The sequence below is a fragment of the Pseudonaja textilis genome, chromosome 2 (genome assembly GCF_049901715.1).
Source record: "Pseudonaja textilis isolate UNSWEBS1 chromosome 2, rPseTex1.2, whole genome shotgun sequence".
NCBI lineage: Eukaryota > Metazoa > Chordata > Lepidosauria > Squamata > Elapidae > Pseudonaja > Pseudonaja textilis.
In genome coordinates, this window is record NC_141991.1 from 122860132 (window position 1) to 122880450 (window position 20319).

The 20319-nt window shown below is 41.3% G+C and overlaps 1 long non-coding RNA gene across 1 annotated transcript; it reads right to left on the reverse strand.

Annotated features, from left to right (window-relative positions):
- Positions 1-9500: 9500 nt before the first annotated feature.
- LOC148127053 (uncharacterized) lies at positions 9501-18393 on the reverse strand. Its single transcript, XR_015741889.1, has 2 exons — positions 16867-18393; positions 9501-10041 (listed from the first exon to the last, which is right to left on the reverse strand). It is a non-coding gene; the product is annotated as an uncharacterized LOC148127053 (long non-coding RNA).
- Between the last annotated feature and the right edge of the window lie 1926 nt (positions 18394-20319).

A 20319-nucleotide genomic window follows, 5' to 3' on the forward strand; every position in this document is an offset into this window, starting at 1 on the left:
GATTTTTAGTTACAGTTTGTATGTACCTTGTTTTGGATTGAATTTTCTACAGTCAAAGGCTGTCCCTGGGAGAGTTTTTCTCCAGCTGAAGGTAACCTGGGCATTGGGGACAAAGTTGGAGATAATAAAGGGACCCTTATTGCTTATTTGACTGTGTTGCCTTTGTGCCATGCCCCGAGTCATTGTTGCAATATCATGACACATCAGTAGGAAGTCACGTACACAGACAACCCACTACACATACAATACACATATAGGGCGACACTATAGGAACAGCAATGTGTAAAACCTGAGTCAGCTATAGCACAAGGATTAGCCATATATGGCAGTGTTTCCTGTTCCTGTGTAAAACCTGAGTCAGCTATAGCATAAGGATTAGCCATATATGGCAGTGTTTCCTGTTCCTGTGTAAAACCTGAGTCAGCTATAGCATAAGGATTAGCCATATATGGCAGTGTTTCCTGTTCCTGTCTAACCTCATGTGTAACCAACCCCCCCCCTGCTTGCTGCACAATAAAAGAGAGGTGCGTAGTACTATCTGTGCTTCCTCTCACCAAAAGAAACCTTTGTGTCGCTGTCATCTTTGCCATCAAGAGGAGCCCACCCAGACAGTCTGCCTGGGTGCAGGTCGTCAGCTGATTCATCCTGGCACTGGGACCCGCAACGCATCAAGTCATCACAATGTTCTTGGTTCCCAAGAGAAAGTATTTTGTTTTGGCTACAAAATCCCCTCTATCTCACAACCCTCCTCTTCACAATCCCTCAACTCCAGGGTGGAAACACTGAATCAGTCAAAATGGCTTCGGTCAAGCCAGCTTCAGGGTTGACACAAGGTCTACCTCCACATTACTTGGTTCATTGTCCTTTAGCCATTTCATCCCTGGATTCTGCTTTATTTTTAAAATGAAACCAATTTTTGGCATGCCTAGTTATATGCATAACAAATGTACATATAGTAAAAGTCTCATTTATTATGCTAGGTTCCGCTCCACTCAACAGCTTCTTCCCCACTCTGAAATGAAAACAGCAGCGATCTCTATTTAATGATTGCATGAAGTTGGTTAAAAACAGCAGCTCTTTTAAAGGGTTGGGTTGGAGCGTAATCCAGTCATAATACTTTCAGCACATGGAGGTATTTCTTGGAAGGGCTATCAAAAGATTTCACAGTTTTGCCCTTGGCAGTGCCAGAAACAATTTTAAAAAGAGAGAGAGAGTGTGTGTGTGTATACTCTACCTTGGAAGAGGCACAACAAATAAACAATTGCTAAGGAAAAGGGGGCTGTAAAACGTGGTCCTTCATATTTCTTTTCTTCCTTTTTCCCCTTGCCCCACCCATCTGCCCTTTGGAAGCCAAACGTTCCTTTGAAAGAACTTTTAGCTCAGTACATTTCACTGATGGATTTTATTTTTATTATTATTATTATTTCCTTGCTTGGAAAGTTGTTTAATTGCTATTCAGGCTTCATTTTTTTCCTGGATGTTCAGAGCGTTTCTGCTTTGCTTGGTTTTTGTTCTAAATGGGAAAGCATGGGGAAATCTCTTGGGAGAGAAACACCGCCCTTTTTCTTCTTCTTTTATTGCTAAAATAACCGCTGAGATATTCCTTGCACCCCGATACGGGCAGAAAAAAAGGAGAATCTTTGCAAACAATTCGTTGGGATTGGCTTGGCCCCCACATCTCCCCAATAAAAGGGACGGGCATTGTTCTCTTCCTCGCATTTGCATAACATGTTTTGTTACTTCCCTCCTTTAAAGCTCTTAACAGCTGAATTTCCTCTCTTCCAAAAAAGCTCAAGTCATCAAGATTGCTTGGCTCCTGCCATACAGTGTATTGCTGTGGAGCTTGAGGGACAATTGTAATGCAGAGATAGAGGATTTAATCAAGTAGGATGGACAAAACAACTGTAACAAAATTAATATTGTACCAATAATATGAATTTAGTAATATCCTGGTATGCATGGCAGAGTAATGCCAGAATGGTGTGCACAGTGGCATGCACTGTGTGTTTGATATTTATATTTGTAAACAATTATATATGTGTGTGTGCGTGTGTGCGTGTGTGTATGTATATGTATATGTATATATGTAATGCAGAGAACTCTTTGATTAGGAATGGTGGCTTATTTTCACCAGTGCTGTGTTGAGGAAATGTGTTTAGCATCAGTTTCCAAGAATTTCCAGGAGTTAAGCCATTGCAAAGTATCAGTTTACCTGTCTTTGGTAGACTTATTCTCTTGGATCAACATGGTCAACAGGTGGGTGGGTTCAGACTTGAAGGTCATCTATTGCTGAGGGCTGGATGGACCACCACAGCTGAGTGATGTAATTTAGATGTCTGTGAGTTGGCACCCTCTCACAGTGAGGCATGATGGTGGCTGCAATATACAAACGCATTGGCCAAAGACTACTTTGAACCCAAAGGAGACGTCCATCTGGAGGAAAGTGCCAGCTGCTTTGCTATATGAAGCAAGGCTCTAGTTTCAGGCTCTGCTGAGTAAGAAGTATTTGCTTTGCACCTCTGCTCAAAGTTTGATGAGGTCATCCCATTTCTCCCAACTCAAGAAGCACAGAAGGATTACCCACCCTTGGACGAGGCTGCCAATGGCATTCCCGTATAAGTCAATTTTGGCTTCCTTCTGATCAGGAACCATACTAAGAGTGGTGACTCATGCCGAAATACAGGCAGGTGGTCTCCTCTGAGGATGTGAGTAAGTCTTGTTCTTTGTTTGCTAAAAATAAGTCGTAGGAGCATTAGGAGCCCTGTGGTCCTCCAATTTTAAACCAGAAAAAAATCTTTTGTGTGCCTATTCAACCTTAGGCTGAGTCAGAATCAGCCTGTATGTGGTTGCAGTCTAAACTTTAAATCTAAACTTTAAGCTAGCCACCTGAAATATACTGAGGGAGGTTGCTATACTTTTTCCAGCTAAACACTTGTTCAAGATTGGATTCATTTGTGCAAAGGGCATAGAGATCAGGCTAGGTACCACTGGGAAATACTTCTTTAAGTGGTAAATACGATATTAAATTTGCAGGAAAGAGCCCATGTAATACCATCAATGTTTCTTTGCATGCATCAATAGCTGTGAAAGCATATTTATATGGTGCACGTTAACGAAGCTCATCACTAACAAATTGCCTCTCAGGCATCTGGAAGCTTTCATTACTAATTGGTTTTTAGAATGTGGCTTAAAGGACATCATTAACGTACAGATCCTCATCCTGTAATGAGTTAGAGAAAGGGAGATGAAGGAGGTAGTTAACAATCCCACTTCACTTTTACTTGTTGCTATGGGATTCCTCCTCCTTCATTGTTCAGTCTAAGAGATTTTGTGGGTTTTTCCTCATGCTGAAAATCAGGATCAGGCAAATAGCCAACAGCCTTCCTGAATCTGGCACCCTCGCCCTACATTACAATGTCAGCTTCTAGAATTCCCAGCCAGCATCTGGAGAATGCCAGGATAGAGAGCTATAAGAGCATTTGCATTCAGAGGGTGTGACTGGTTAGCATTAGCAAGAATCCAATGGGGCATCCGGACAGAGGATTCTTTGTGTTACCAGTCAAAAGTCACGGTGCAATTATATCTTCCTCCTTCTTCCAGGGCAATCTCCATACTTGGAAAAAGAGGAGAGGAAAGGCAGTGAGAAAACACAACTCGAAATGAAAGTAGACAAGGGGCACTCACACATTCTCACTGCTTAAAAGCAGCATGAAGGTAACGTGCCGTTGATTTCACTGAAGCCTCTTCAGACACTACAAGAACAAGAAGCAACACAGCGGGGCCAGTCTTGAGCTGCCCACTGGTTGAATCTTAGAATCATAGAGTTGGATGGGACTTGAAGGTCTTGGAGGAATTCTAAAACCATCCCAGACAAATAGCTGTCCAATCTTCGGTTTGATAACCTCCAAAAATAGGGCATCCATGACTCCAGGAGGTAGGCTTTTCTGCTGTTTTAACAGCTGTCAAGGTCAAGAAATTACTCTTTATTTCAAGTTTGGGTCTTTCTCTATAAAGCTTCTACCCATTGGTTTTGTCCTAAGCCCAGGGACTATTCATGCCCTTTTCCCTGGGACAGCTGTTCAAGTATTGGAAAGCTGCTATCATGCTTCCCCTTAGCTTTCGCTTTTTAAAGTTAAACATATGCAGTTCTTTTCACAGTTCTTCATATGAGCTACGGTGGCGCAGTGGTTAGAGTGCAGTACTGTAGGCTACTTCTGCTGACTGCTGGCTTGAATTTGGCAGTTCAAATCTCTTCAGGGTTGACTCAGCCTTCCGTCTTTCCGAGGTGGGTAAAATGAGGACCCAAATTGTTGGGGGCAACAGGCTGACTCTTGTAAACTGCTTAGAGTGGGCTGTAAAGCACTGTAAAGTGGTATATAAGCCTGTCTATTGCTATTTAGCTTCCCAGACTCCCGTCATCTTGGTTATTCTTTTCTGCACTCTTTCCAATTTCTCAGAAACCTTCTTGCAGGTATGTATGCATGCATGTATGTGTTTATTTATTACATTTATATGTCCTCTATCTCACTGTCAAGTGATTCTGTGGCGACCTGGACATAGAATTCCAGATGCAGTCTGACCAACTCAGTGAAAGGGAATGATCAATTTCTTGTGATCTCAACATTGTATCAGATAACAGATAATAGATAATCAGAGTTGGAAGGGACCTTGTAGGTCATCTAGTCCAACCCCCCGCCCAAGTGGGAGACCCTACACCATTTCTGACAGATGGCAGTCCAATCTCTTCTTGAAAGTCTCAAGTGATGGAGCTCCAACAACTTCTGAGGGCAAGCTGTTCCATTGGTTGATTGTTCTCACTGTCAGAAAGTTTCTCCTTATTTCCAGGTTAAATCTCTCCTTGTTCAGTTTTCATTCATTATTCCTTGTCTGGCCTACAGGCACTTTAGAAAATAGATTGACCCCTTCCTCTCTGTGGCAGCCCTCAAATATTGGAAGACCGCTATCATGTCTCCCCTGGTCCTTCTCTTCACTAGACGAACCATGCCCAGTTCCCGTAACTGTTCTTCATATGTTTTAGTCTCCAGTCCCTTAATCATCATAGTTGCTCTTCTCTGTACTTTTTCTAGAGTCTCAACATCTTTTTTGTAATGTATTGAACAAAACTGGATGCAGTACTCCAGGTGTGCTCTTACTAAGGCTTTATAGAGTGGTATTAGTACCTCCCATGATCTTGATTGTATCCCTCTGTTAATACAACTTAGGATTGCATTAGCTTTTTTGGCTGCTGCTGCTGCACACTGCTGGCTCATATTTAGCTGGTTGTCCACTAAGACTCCAAGATCCCTCTCACAGTTACTGCTATTGAGCCTGGTTTCACCCAGTCTATACGTATACTTTTGGTTTTTCTTGCCTAAGTGTAGGACATTACTTTCCTCTACTGAGTAACACTGTTGCCGCAACCTAACATTGCCTCAACAAGGATGATTCTGATTCTTTTGGCAGCTAAAGCACTCAGTTGCCTCATGCATAAATCACCTAAGACACCCAGATTCTTCAGAAAAGTAGTACTGCTACTTACCTTCTTCCTGCACATCAGGTTTTTCCTATTTTAGTCCACGTCCTGACACAACAACGAACATCTTGTTCCCATTCCATGTAAAACAGAATTAAATAAAACACTTTGTATGCCATATTGAGGTTGGGACTTTGTGTTGCATTCTGGCTTTCCAGAGAGATAAAAATCCCAATGGTTTTAATGAGAGAAAGCTGAAGAGCATTATGCATCCTGTTTGTTTTAAGGAGCTGGGAATTTGGTTGAAGGTGAGGGGGGGAAAGAGGAGTGTGTTAAAATAGTGAGCCATTTTGGTGTAGGGGTTAAGGCATCAGGATAAAAGCCAGGAGTTCTAATCCTACCTTAGGTACAAAGCTAGCTAGGGCCAGCCATTCTGTGCCAGCCCTAGGAGGACAATGGCAAGCCACTTCTGAAATCTTAAGAAAAACAAAAAACAAAATCTATAGGGGTTCATCCAGCAGTCACCAGAGGAGAACAACTTACTCACCACTAGTTCCAGAGTTGCAATGCCTCTTACACACTGAGGCTGAACTACTAGAAACGATGCAGTTTTGATTCTGGAAATGCACGCATACTATGCTTGGAGGTGCTCAATATCTGATTTCTCTTGATTCTCTGTGGTTTTCTCCTGTTGAGGCACAGTCATCATATAATCACAGCCACTCCAGAGCTTAGCGCTCTCTCCACCGCACACACAGAAAGAATTGTCCAGTAAAATGAAAAGCAGTTGAAATGTGCCTATTTCTTTCAGTTTGATAATGGTGAGGGGGAGGATAAGTGTGATTAAGACGCTGACAGAAACTTGAAATGAGAATTGTCTACTTTAGGCAAGTAATAGACTGCTCTTCATTAGATGATTAGATTATCATTAGCATGACTCCATTGCCTTTGGGGGTGTAAATTAAAAGCAGGATTATGACTACATCTCAGTGGTGCATTGCTTGATTTTGGGACAATCTGGCAAAAGGTTGCTTGCACTCTCTAGCAACAGAGATGCTGCCATGAGTAACATCCTGGAGCAACAGGGAGTTTTGTGGAGGAAAAATATCAGAAATATTGTAACAGGGTTTAGATTTGGCAATGCATTAAAAAAAAATCAAACCCTTTGGGCTACTTGCCAATGGCTCCAAATGGACCATCTATTACTAAGGGACCATCCCTTTTTACTCCAGTTAGTCCAGAACAGGGTTCATATTGATATGCAATCCTTAAGCAGTGTAATCCTAGGAGAAAAGGGGAGAGAACTGTGTAATGACTTGGCCCTTGTCAGGTGTGAACAAGCAGACATACACGTGAAGAGTTTAAACTATCTGGGAATCTTCCCAGACTGGCAGTTTGCCCGTAGGAAAAACTCGATAAGGTTCAACAGCTTTCAAGGGGGTTCAGACCTCGCCCTCTTATGTCTATGTAATGATTCCAGACTAATTCCCCATCTGACCCCTCCTCCCGACTGGGACAGTCTCTTTCCAACAGCCCCACAGTTAAACATCCACATTGCCCTGTCACTAGTAATGAATTAAACCAGGGGTCTCCAAATTTGGCAACTTTAAGATTTCAACTCCCAGAATTCCTCAGCTAGTCATGTTGGCTGGGCAATTCTGGGAGTTGGTCCACAAGTCTTAAAGTTGCCCAAGTCTGGAGACTCCTGCCTTAAATCATCTGCAAGATGCTCTCTAGACTTCCATCACTCCCTGCCAGCACACCCTAAAATTACCATGATTTTCCTGGTTTGAATGAAAACCCCAAAGCACACAAATTTTTCTCTTATACAGTATGTGTCTTCCTTTTCAAGGTCAACACTCTGCTCTTCGACAACTGGAACACAGGACCAAAGGCCAGAGGGCTGCAGCATTCAAGGTGCCTCGCTCTGAATTTAGTTAGTACTAGCGACTACTTATTAGCTGGGATGTCATGAGCCTCAGCTTAATTACAGCTCTAAAACTTGTCAAACTAGCTTTTGTAGCGATCTCTCCTCCCCCGCCCCCATCCCTCCACTGTGCTTCCTGGGGAGCTAAATGAGAAAGTACAGGTGTCCAAAGGAGCCCAATGTAAATCACAACTGCGTAACGTCAGCTCTATATCAGTCTGAGGTTTTGCTGGCCCTCATCACATATTTAGGACAACATTGCCTCCAAATAATGTTTCTGTGGTGGCTTATTTTGCATTGGGAGGAGAAATAGTCCCTGAGCACACAGGGGTCTTGTGTAAATGTCTAGAAGAGCCCTTTTCTGCTGTGGCTCCTCCCCTTTGGAAGATTGCATTCCCTCAAGGTGAGATCCTCACTCCTGGCTTTCGGTAGGGCCTGAAGATCTGACTCAGCCAGTTGGCCTGGGACCTCAGTGAGAGTGCATCATGTTGGATTAAGGAAATTTCTGTATTTTATGCTCCAATCCATTTTTAATGGTAAATCGTTACTGTTATTTATTGTTTTAATGTTTGCCCATTTTTAATGTTTGTAAACTACCAATAGTTGCCTCTGAATGAGGTAGGCAATGCACATATTTAATAAATAAATGAAAATAAATAGAGGCAGTGGAAGCAATGCTCCGGATCCTTCTTTATCATACAAGTGCTGAGTGGATTATAACACGGAGAAGAACATCTGGACCTACAGTAGTTTACAACCACAGGGACCAAACTCTATAACAGGGGTGGGCTTGTTAGAGTCCACCCCATCAGCATCAAGTAGGTGGTCATTGGTTTGGGATGATTGGAGATATAGTATTGTATTTTAGGGTTGCTGTTTCTCATTTTGTGGTTTTAAATGTGCACCAACCTGAGTCACCTTTTGAGGGAAAGCTTCATCGTTGCCTGATTGGATGAATAAGGTGGAGTTGGCAGCTTCAAGGTGGCCACATCCGGCTCATTTTTCTTAAGACAGACCAATAAATTGGGACTCTGAACTCAGCCAGACTGGCAGAGGCCTGTGAGCTGAGGAACAGCTTGCATGTCGTTGGTTTGGTGCCTTGTTTCAAAAGCCAAGGATAAGACCAAAATTTTGAAGTCGACACTCAGTCCTAAAAGCAACACAGAGCTGCTTTGTGCTTCCAACAGTAGTGGAGATGGCCATTTACACCACCATTTCTCACTTGGAGAAAAGTTACAACTCTCAAGGATTGGCCAAAGTTATAGAAGCTGAAGTGTTGGCCCATTTGCCTTCCTGAAAGTGAGCAAAAATGCATCTCTCTCTCTCCCCCCTCCCCCCTCTCTCTCACACACACATTTACTTTGATTCAGAATGGACTTTCTCTTCCCTCTTCTCCTCCCCCTTCTTCCTAGTCGGTAAGAGGAAAAGCTGCCCAAATCTGACACCGTTCGATGGAGTGAATAATATTTCCCATGCCAAGGCATATGCATATATATCTTTATATATATATAAAGAGAGAGAGAGAGAGAGAGAGTCTGTCCTCCAATACTGCTAATTCCCTCCTTGTGACACCACAAATTTGACAACTGTGTTCTTATTTCCTCAGGAAATTTCAAATGGCTTTGGGAATGAAGTAGAATGGGCACGATCCAGCTTCTCAGATGGCCAGTACATGTGTGTAAGAGATGGATTCCCACTGGACTTAATAAAGCCATGGGGCCTTGGCTGGATAGCCAAAATATACACAAGGAGGGGTCCTGGCTCAGCACGCTGACTAGAAATATTGGCTTGTCTGCCCAGTTTCAGAGATAAAGTTGATCTTTGCAATGCTTCCATTTCCCAAGGACTTTAAAAAAAATTGATAGAATTCCAGGGCCTGTTTTTTGAGGAAGAGAAAAATGTGCAGTTTCAGCAAGTTCAACTTAAAAAAAAATCATTTGTTTATTTAATATATTTTATCATGCCATGCCCCACAAGCACTTGTAGCCCTGTATAAATAAAATAAAAAACAAAACAGCAGATCAAATGTATTGATCAACCAATATACCCACAGCCTCAGCCTGTAAAATCGCAACTTAAACAGGATAAAGTACAACTAAGTGTAATTAAATACACCAGTTTATTTTTTGTTTTAAAGTTTACTTCAGTTCTGGAATACTGATTCATACATCTCTGAGTTCAACTCATGATGAATTAAGCAATGAAGAACTTTCAGTAGATTTATTAAAGTCAAGTCAGCCAAGACAAAACAGAGCAGGACATAAATATTTCAGAACACATAGCATTAGGCAATACCAAAAAAATAATGAATTGTAAATATTCAACATTGCTTAACTACTAACAATGTGTCAAAAATATTCATGCAGTGCTAATTAATTCACTAATGAAGAAAGGAATTCTATCAATTGATCTGGTTACAATATATGAAGAAACCTGGATATTCTTGAATTCAGAGCTGGATGCAGCATTATTTTTCAATGGCTCTTGTCGTTAACAACACTAGCTCTGTGATGAATGCTGTTAAATCAGATCTTCAATACATTTCCAGACTGATCCTATGCATCTGGACTCCAGGTTTATTCCTTTGGCATTCAGTGCATGCTGAATGATGGGTGCTGTGATCCAACATATCTGCAAGGACCTATTTGGGAAGGCCCCAGACAGGGATGAGAGCAGGGATGCAGGTAGTTCTCGACTAACAGCCATTTGTTTAGTGACGGTTTGAAATTACAATGGAACTGACTTATGACCATTTTTCACACCACCATTGCAGCATCCCCATGGTCATGTGATCAAAATTCGGAGGCTTGGCAACTGGCATGTACTTATGATGGCTGCAGTGTCCTGGGGTCATGTGATCAACTTTTGCATCCTTCCGACATGCAAAGTCAATGGGGAAGAAGCCAGATTCAGTTAACAACCATGTTACTAACTTAACAACCACAGTGATTCACTTAACAACAGTGGCAAGAAAGGGCATAAAATGAGGCAAAACTCACATAACAACTGTCTGGCTTAGCAATGGAAATGTTGGGTTCAGTTGTGGTTGTTAGTCAAGACCCACCTAACCTTGACTTGCTTGACAATTTTTGAGGCAGTGTCCTCTGCTAGGGACAGTTCACCCTTTACCTTCTAAGATAGCAATTTCAGTCAACTGCGCTTAAAAAGGCTAGAAATTTGAGCCCCCTCTTCTCCATCAGTAGGTAACACTGGGTTCCTGCCAAGTCTATGTATACTCTGTGTCCTAAAACTCGATTTAAAAAGTGTGCTCTATCCCACCGTCAGGTCTATGGGGTCAACCTGTACTCTTACACCATGTCCAGAATCGGAAACTCCCAACTTCCAAGTTGTATCCCTGATTTTGGACTACCTGTAGCTAGAAGGTGCTGCATCGGCTTGATCAGGTTGCTACCTTTGCTATAAATATCTAACTATAACAACCCTCTTGGGTCCCTATGAATAATTCTCACACCCTCCCTGTTACTTTGCTGAAATCAGAGGTGGTGATACTTATGTGGTCCTTCGTCTCAAAGAAAACTTTAATACAGCGTGGTGCATCTCAGGAGCTGGCTAAGATGGCAAGTGATGCTACTGGCATTTCCATTTGCTGTAGCTACATTACTAGCCCATTAAAAAAGAAAAACAATAGAAAAATTAGTTTTTGGACATATGCAGCAGCTAAATGCTGTAGAGAAAAGGGCCTTTGAGATGTTATTGGATGGTGAAGGAAAAAAATGCTTCGAGTCACAGTGTTTCACTGAAGTCGGATAAGCTGGGTTTTTTTGGGTGGGTGGGTGGTTTCTCTCTCCACTTTTATGATATCATCGTCATTATGACCGTCATCCTTTTTTACTAGCCTTTCCTTGCCAGATTGATCTACTACAAGATTGTGTTTGCTTTTCTTTATAAAAGTCACATTTTTTTTCTTTTTCACATTCCTTTTCTCCCTCCGCAGATTAAAAAAAATGATACATCTGAAAGAAATACCACAGCACACAAGTGGGCCGGTCCCAGCATTGGCAATTTCCTTCAGACTGAAATGTTATCGCCTGGCTGAGTACATTATTGTGCGAGATAGCTGAGCTTTCCCAAATGTCAAAATTCAAGTCAGAGATGCCTCAGTGCTTGTTATCAAAATGCTTTTGTTTTACTTGAAAGCCCTGAGAAAAGATAGAGGGAAATTCTCCACAAAGAATCAGAGACGTGGCAAACTCATGAGGAAATTCACCTTAGGAATGAATAAATCTGTTCATTTGAGAACTATATGTCCTTCAGAGGTTCCTACTCCTGACTGTCTTATGAGACTTTTAAAAATTCTCCCCAAAATATCCCTGATGACGAGGGTGAGGGGTTGTCAACCTATTCTCCAAAGCACCTGAGGGCAGGACAAGAAGCAATGGATGGAATCTAATCAAGGAGAGAAGCAACTTAGAACTAAGGAGAAATTTCCAGACAGAACAATTAATCAGTGGAAAAACTTGCTTCCAGAACTTGGGAGTGTTCCAACACTGGAAGCTTTTAAGAAGAGATTGGACAACCATTTGCCTTAAATGGTATAGGGTTTCCTGCCAGAACAAGGGGTTGGGCTAGAAGACCTCCAGGTTCCCTTCCAACTCTGTTTCTCTGTTATTTATTTTTGTAAAAAAAAAATCCCTTCCAATATATATTTGGACTGTGTAGAGCATGTTGATGTCTTTCAGTTGCCAAGAATTGCATCACAATTTTTAGGGGAAAGTGAAATTTGATGGATAACGAATCTTTGGTCAACACAGGAACGTAAGAAGAACAGATGAATGTTAATATAGGAAAACTCACAAAGACTGGATGGCTATGACAGTCCTAGTTGAGATGTACCCTGAACAGGAGTTTCTGTGGCTTCTCTACAATCCAGAACATACTTTGCTGGCTTGAATAGGATGTCAGCTCAGTCTGAGGGCTTCTACAGGATTAATGCCACACTTTCCCTTGTTTTTCTAAAAGCTTAGGTAACCTTCACCCCAGGTTGCAATCAATAAATACTGACTGTATGTCTATTTCTGCAGAATGGGATGGTTTTGTAAAAAAAATTCATAGGGTGCAGCCTATTAAATTTCAAATAAATAATACCACGCTTTTGTATTAAAAAAAGACAATAAATAGGCCACAGGGTGCCTGTAAGCAAACATGTGTTTGCAAGTTCTTCTCATCATCCTCTGTCCCACTTCATTTCATGTTTTAAAGTGCTTTTGATTAAAACAATATTCATTGGCAAGTTAAAATGCTACAAAGCAAAACCCACCCCTATGAAATCATTTTTATTAACCAGAATGCATTGGGCTCCAAAGGCGTTCTTAGAAAAATGAAAAGGATAGGTTAAAGGGGTTCGTTTTGCTTGGTTTGGGATGCTTACCTGCTTAGAAAAAGGTAGGGATCAACAGAGGAATACTAGGAAGAACCTAGAGAAAGAGTGCAAAGAAAGAAGAGCAACAAAGATGATTAGGGCACTGGAGACTAAAACATATAAAGAATGGTTGCAGGAACTGGATATGTCTAGTCTGATGAAAAGAAGGACTAAGGGAGACATGATAGCAGTGTGCCAATAACTCAGGGGTTTCCACAAAGAAGAAGGAGTCAAGCTATTCTCCAAAGCACCTGAGGGTAGGACAAGAAGCAATGGTAGAAACTAATCAAGGAGAGAAGCAACTTAGAACTAAGGAGAAATTTCCTGACAGATAGAATAATTAATCAGTAGAACAATTTGCCTCCAGAGGTTGTAAATGCTCCAACACTGGATATTTTTAAGAAGAGATTGGACTGAAATGGTGCAGAGCAGGGGGTTGGACTAGAAGACCTCCAAGGTCCCTTCCAACTCTGTTATTCTATAGACAATTTGGGATGAACCCCTTGGAATGGGGTGGGAATAGGAATGGAAAAAACCCACAACCGTTTGCCTTTTGATCCATTTCTTTTTAAAAAAAGTTTTTAAGAAGAGTTGTTAAGAAGAGATTGAACAATGATTTGTCTGGAATGGTATAGGGTTTCCTGCCTGAGCAGTGGGTTGGACTAGAAGACCTTCAAGCTCCCTTCCAATTCTGTTATTTGGTTCTGTTATTCTTTTCGTTTTCGAGGAGCTTGATCCAATATAGCAACCATTTTGTGCCTAGTGGCTTCCTCTCTGGGCAGCCATTTTGGGAGAGGCTTATCTTTGTAATTCTCAAATTCCTACCCACCCTTTGCTTCTTGCTTGCTGCAGATGAGCTGCCTCACTTTCATATTTCTAGCGCTGTTTAACCGAATACATTTTAAAGTGTACAGCCACCCACTGGCAATCGCCCATGGAAAAGAAGGCAAACTGAGCTGGTGCGAAATGCCACTTTGGGGGCATCGCAAGAGATTCTCAGAGTGAGGGCTATAGGAAAAAAGGCAGGCCTTTTTGGGCATGAGTTCACACTCAAACATTAGGGTCTGTTTTCAGTAACCAGGCATCCTTGGTGGCCTTCAGAATGTCATATTTGTAAGACAAGGACTTTAGTTCAGTGACAAATGAGCATATATCATGGAGATTGATTGTCAGCACCTCCGTATATATTTAGGGATTGTTAGCAAGCAGGAAACAATATCCTCCCATTGTAACTGCGTGTCACACATTCCTAAAGTATAACAGATCTGGGAAGGCAAAGGCATGGCTGGAGACAGTCCAGGGAATCACCATAATTTAGAGCTTGAGATCTCTCTGCTCTCACAGCAACCCTTCTCTCGTTATTTGCATTTCTACACAGGCTCCTTCCGTAAAAGTGCTTTAAAAGTGTGCCTCTCATATGACAGAATTTGAATATGGTGGGTTGCTTTTTGAAAAGAAGTTTCCAATCCCGCCGAACTTAATCCTTGGTTCTTCATCCCATCTCCATGCCCACACTCTAACCTTACAAGCACATCTTAATACTAAATGGGTGAAATGTTCTTTACAAATGGAAGCCAAATTACAGTTAAGTAACGATAAGACAAATTGTCATCCATAATGTTCACAAGTGACAAGAAGAAAACCTTCAGCTGCCCATGTTTCATTTCTAGGCATTGTTAAAACATCATAGCAACTGGAGGAGAAGTATTAGTTGATTAGCCAATTATTTTTTAAAAAACTTTCTTCCTAGACAATTTAAAGGGATTAACAGAGTAACAGAGCTGAAGTGACCTTGGAGGTCTTCTAGTCCAACCCGCTGCTTAGGCAGGAAACCCTACACCATTTCAGACAAACGGTTATCCAATCTCTTCTTAAAAACTTCCAGTGTTGGAGCATTTACAACGTCTGGAGGCAAGTTTTTCACTGAATAATTGTTCTAGCTGTCAGAAAATTCCTCCTTAGTTCTAGGTTGCTTCTCTCCTTGATCCAGTTTCCATCCATTGCTTCTTGTCCTGCCCTCAGGTGCTTTGGAGAATAGGTTAACTCCCTCTTCTTTGAGGCAACCCCTGAGATCTTGGAACCCTGCTATCATTGATAGGGTAAAAAAAATCAAGATGGTGGTTTCAACTGTATAGTAGAAGTTCTGTCTGTTTTTTATGTATATTACATTATCAAAGGGGACAGATCTTCAGTCATATGGCCCTGGACTCTTCTGACACTACAACTTGGTGGATGCCTGTGGATATACAAGTAGACCTCAGATTACAATCAACGGAATTGGTACTGGAATTTCTGTTGCTAACCAATGCTTAAATGAGCCATGCCTGATTTTATGACCTCTTTTGCCCTAGTTGTTAAGTGAATCACTGCAATTGTTAAGCAAATCATACAGTTGTTAAGTGAATTCAACTTTAACCATGGACTTGCTTTGTTAGAAGCCAAGTGGGAAGGTTGGCTTCCTCCCCAGGATTCTGCATCTGTTGTAAATACATGCTGAGTCAAGAACCCAAATTTTGATCATGTGACTGTGGGGATACTGCAGTGGACATAAGCATGGGGATTGATCAGAGATCACTTTTTTCAGTGCTGTTGTATCTTCGAATGGTCACTAAACAAATAGTCTCAAGTATTCCTGTTTTTTCACCGCCTTCACCCACTCCTCAAAACCGCCACTTCAATCTTTTCAGACAGTAAACTCAAGTTTAGCCAATTTGCTTTCTGGGTCAGTCAGGGCTCCATTTTGATTTGAAAAAGGGAAGGGCAAGTTTCAATAACACCATCAAGCAGCTGGGATTTCATCCTTTTCCCACAAGGAGATTAAGCGTTAAAACTGCTCATAACTTTCTCTTATGGGATTGCCTGCTTTTTCATAAAAAGCCTCATTGAAAAAGTAGCTATTTCTGTGAAATTTTAATATTTCCTGTCAAGTCATTGGATTAATTAAACATCATGTATCATGGGGAACATTTTCCACTCCTGGGTAAATAATATTTTCACTGCGTCCGTCCGTTGAGGATCAAGCGCCTGAAGAAGTCATTGGCCTTTGTATACACAGCAGGGAAGGGCAGTTCAAATCAACATTGTACTGTTGTTAAGCCCTTCAGGCCATGAATCCCCTTGGAGATGGGGTGATTCCTATGGAGACTGTCAGTTCTCTGGGTCATGGTAGTCCCAATGGTACTTTTTTTCAGAGGCAACTGGACTTTCTGGTTTTTCTTTGAAGACATTTTTCTTCTCATCCAAGAAGCTTTGTGGATGAGAAGTGAAATGTCTTCAAAGAAAAACCAGAAAGTCCAGTTGCCTCTGGAAAAAAGCACCAATGGGATCTGAGATTGATTGATCCATCGACTGATTAAATAAATAAACAAACAAATAAATGCTTTCCTTTCTTGATATAATGGATGAATAGTTCGCTGCGTTCTCCCTCCCTCTCCATTACCTCCTTTTCTTTAAATAAAATAATGGAAGGTTGATGGTCAGTGGAAAGTTCTTAGAACTTCCAGTGTTTCCGGTGATACATTTTAGACGTATGTGAAAAAAACAAGTAGGCCTGTTAGGAGTTCTAGAGTTGGTAGACAGAAGGAACAGCTGTGAATGGGGCTGAAGATCTTCTAATGCTTTGGGGATTGTTGGATTTGAAAATTTTGTTTAGATCATAATGACTGGTGCTTCCGGAGGCTAATATGTTTATTCAAATGTGCCACCAATCACCTACTTGACATTAAGATTGTAGAGTGGCAGCAGTGTTGGTGAGCGTCTCTTTGTGAACAGCCGCAGTTGCTTCTCTGGTCAATTCAGTGGTATTAGTTATGGGTTCCTGAGTATGCAAGGTTTTGGTGTGCTGCTGTGCTGTAGTGACTGGGTTGTGCCACTGGGATCACAAGAAAGCTGTCTGCTCCCACTGCTCTTTGTGCCTTCGCAATGAGTGTTTGAGTGTCGGCCAAACGTGTGACAGTTAGGCCTGAGATCTGTTTTCCAGTTTTGAAAGGTTGTAATGGATGGCTGTCTTGGACTGGGGACAACTGATCAGAAATTTGTTTATTTTCCCTCTGGGTGTGAGACTGAAGGCCAACATATCCTTCTTACCTTCTCAGATAACACCAGGCTGTAATTGGGTTAGACTGGGTTGTTTTCATGCCCTGATTAGTCATGTTGAAAGCAGTCACAGGATTGGACGTAGCAGTCTGGGTATGAAGGGTGTCTAGTGGTGGGGACAGCTGGCTTGTTTAGGCCTGAAGTCTTCTATGTACACAAACAGACACAACAGAAGGAGACTTAAGGTTCTGACAAGTCATCTAGTCTGGAAGTAGTTGGGGATACCTGGATGTTGGAGCTAGCGGCATAAATAGCAGGGTGGGTTCAGTTCCAGGAAAGGGCAGTGTGACATCTCTGGGGTGAAGAGCAGAAGAAAGGATGAAGGGATAGCGGGAGAAGGCTGATCTCGGGGAAAGTATACTGGTAGTTCTCGACTTACAGCAGTTCATTTAGTGAGTGTTTGAAGTTACAATGGCACTGGAAAGGTGACTTATGACCATTTTTCACATAACTGTTGCAGCATTCATGTAATCAGAATTCAAACGCTTAGCAACTCTCATATTTATGACAGTTGCAGTGTCCTAGGGTCATGTGATCACCTTCTATGACCATCTGACAAGCAAAATCAGAGGAAGTGACATTCACTTCCACAACTGTGTTATTAACTTAACAACTGCAGTGATCTACTTGACAACTGTGGCAACAAGGTCATAAATGGGGGAAAACTCACTTAATGACTGTCTTGCTTAGCAATGGAAATTTGGGGCTCTATTATGGTGATAAATCAACTACCTGTATTTGGAATCTAGTATAGATTATGCCTTCTGGGCTCAACTCCAATGTCTGATCCTCAAATTCTCAGAGATCTTGTATTCAGTTGTTGCTGTTCAATGTCAGGTAAGCCTGCAATAAGACTAGAAAACTCAGGAATGTGAACAATTCAATTTTTTTGGTGGAGAAAAACCATTTATGGTAACAGAATCTTGAAAGCCTGTTAAAGCTATTTTCCAGATCAACCTATATCTAGCATAATTTAGAGTTACTCTATGTCTCTTTCTCACAAATCTTCTAAAATAAGGATATTTTTTCTGTGACAATTCAGTTTCCTCCCATAATACCTTGCTTCCTCTTTCATGTTCCTCAGATCTGGTGGATATTCCATCACATTATTTCATCCAAGTTTTCATGGATGTGGGGGCTGACTTGACATGCATTATCAAGATCTGGATGGGCACTTTGAAAGAGGTTTCTCTCTTGGAAATACGTTCACTTGGATTGAACACAGCACAATGGTGGAGAGTGTATGGAGATCTTTTGTGGGTTTCAGTGTCATTGTTCCACGCAAAATTGAATATGAGTCCCTGTTTGTGAAGTTAGGCTCTAGGACAGCGGTCCTCACCCTTTCTGGCTAGATGGCCCAGCGGGGGCGGTGGGAGAGGGAATATAGTTCCCTGTGAGTGTCAGGCGAGTGTGCATGAGGGCAAGCAGCTGCCACTCATGTGAGGGGAGCTTCATGCGCGAGCACAAGCGGCATGCGCAGATGAAGCTTTGCTTGCTCGCCTGCTGTTTGGTGTGGTCTGGTTCCTAACAGGCCACAAACCAATATCTGCCTGCAGCTTGGGGGTTACGACCCCTGCCTTAAACCAATTTCTCGTAGCTTGATGCCCTCCAGAGGTTTTAGAACTTGAATGTCCAGGAATTGTTAAATTAAATTAAGGAAATTATAGTCTCAATATGTGAGGGTGGAGGTTTTCAGATTGGGAGCAGGTGATGGATGAGTCTAATGCAAGTATTTCAGCACTCAGATCGCTTGCTTTTATTTTTCACCATGAACAGAAAGAGAAAAAAATCAGAAATGATTAAATCAGTACTCAGCTTTAGAAATATCTGCCCACAGATTCATACACTCCCTCATTTCACATGATGCTCTAAACATTTACGACACACACCCCGCACTATTAAATCAACAACGATGAGCAAAAGCTGTGTGCAATTTATAGACAAGCTTATACAATGTGCTGCTTAATATTAAAAGCCGCCTGTTGCAAATTATGATTTATTACAGGCTGCAACTTTCTTATCGCCAAGGGGATAGGTTTCAACTAGTTCTACACAAGACAGGGATTTCAAAAGCACAAGCATGCACACATCCACCATTTGCTATCGTTCATACCAATCCTAAACATACATACTTCAGAGGTGTGGTTATATCCAAGGTTTAATATTTCTACTATAATTCATCCCACTAGTTAATAGAGGGATGAATTATAGTAGAAATATTAAACCTTGGACATATTCTAGTCATTTGTCCATCTGTTAAAGCAATAAAGACCTGGATCCCCCCCCGCAACACCCCCAGTACCGAGGTCAGCATGTTGATATAGCTGATATGGGGTGATTGGTGGGGACCTCAACATTGTTTATTTCTTTAAATGGTTGCTGCATTGTATTGTGATTTTATGTTATTCCCCTCTTCCCAAGTTCCTTCTGGTAGATGGGTGACAATCTAAACTCTTTTAATAAATACATAAATTACCACCCAAAAGGCAATGTTCTGCTCTGGTCTAGTGATTTCTTGTGAATAAATTGTCAAATTAACAGCAGCGGCTGCTTTTTACATTAATAGGAGGAAACATATTGACAGGACAGGAGCCTCCAACTTTTCCTTATAGCAACTCCCTGAGAACGTGAGTTAGGATGGCTGCCTCCAGTTAAAAAAAAAAATCATAAGAATATTTTAATGAATAATGAAGCAATAAATCCATTTTTTTTAAAAAAAGTTAAGCATCAATTAGTAAATTAAAGCTTTACTTTAATAAATCAATTAACATTTAATTTAAACTTTCAGCAGATGTGAAAATTACAGAAGTTGCTTGGGGAATGGCTGCTTCAGTTCAGTTTCCTTGCAGTATAGCAAAGAGGATATAAAATATTTAATTAATATTTATTAAATTTAAAGAGGAAAGCAAAAGAAAATGAGAGAAAACACCTAACAGGAAATGGATTTCTCTCAATTGAATTCTATCCTAGATCTCCTTGATTGTTTCTGAATGGCAAATTTATTGATGTTCTGCTATAACAGATTAACACCCAACCAATGAATTAATTGATCAATCGGTCAACAAGTTGATGATTAATCTGCTGAATGCTCTCTAATCAGTTGGTAGCTTTACACAAGCATTGCATTGGAAATGTATGGAACGTGCAACATTTTTGCCACTTCCTGTTCTACTACCAGTGAAATCACTGCAAGGAAAAATACTTACCTGAAACGACTAACCTGTGAATAAGGTTCTTTCAGGCCTGCAGTAATATGTAGCTCAACCCAGCCTCTGATCAGACTTGGTTGTATTGTTGAGGACTGGCAACTCGTATTCAGTATGAAGTGTCTACTTGTGTAAAGAATCTGCCTCCAGACCTTTGCTTGATACTGATCCAGAATAACCTTCAATCTTGGAGAAGAAGGCTGGCAGATACACAAAAGTCTGAAGGAAAATGTTCTCA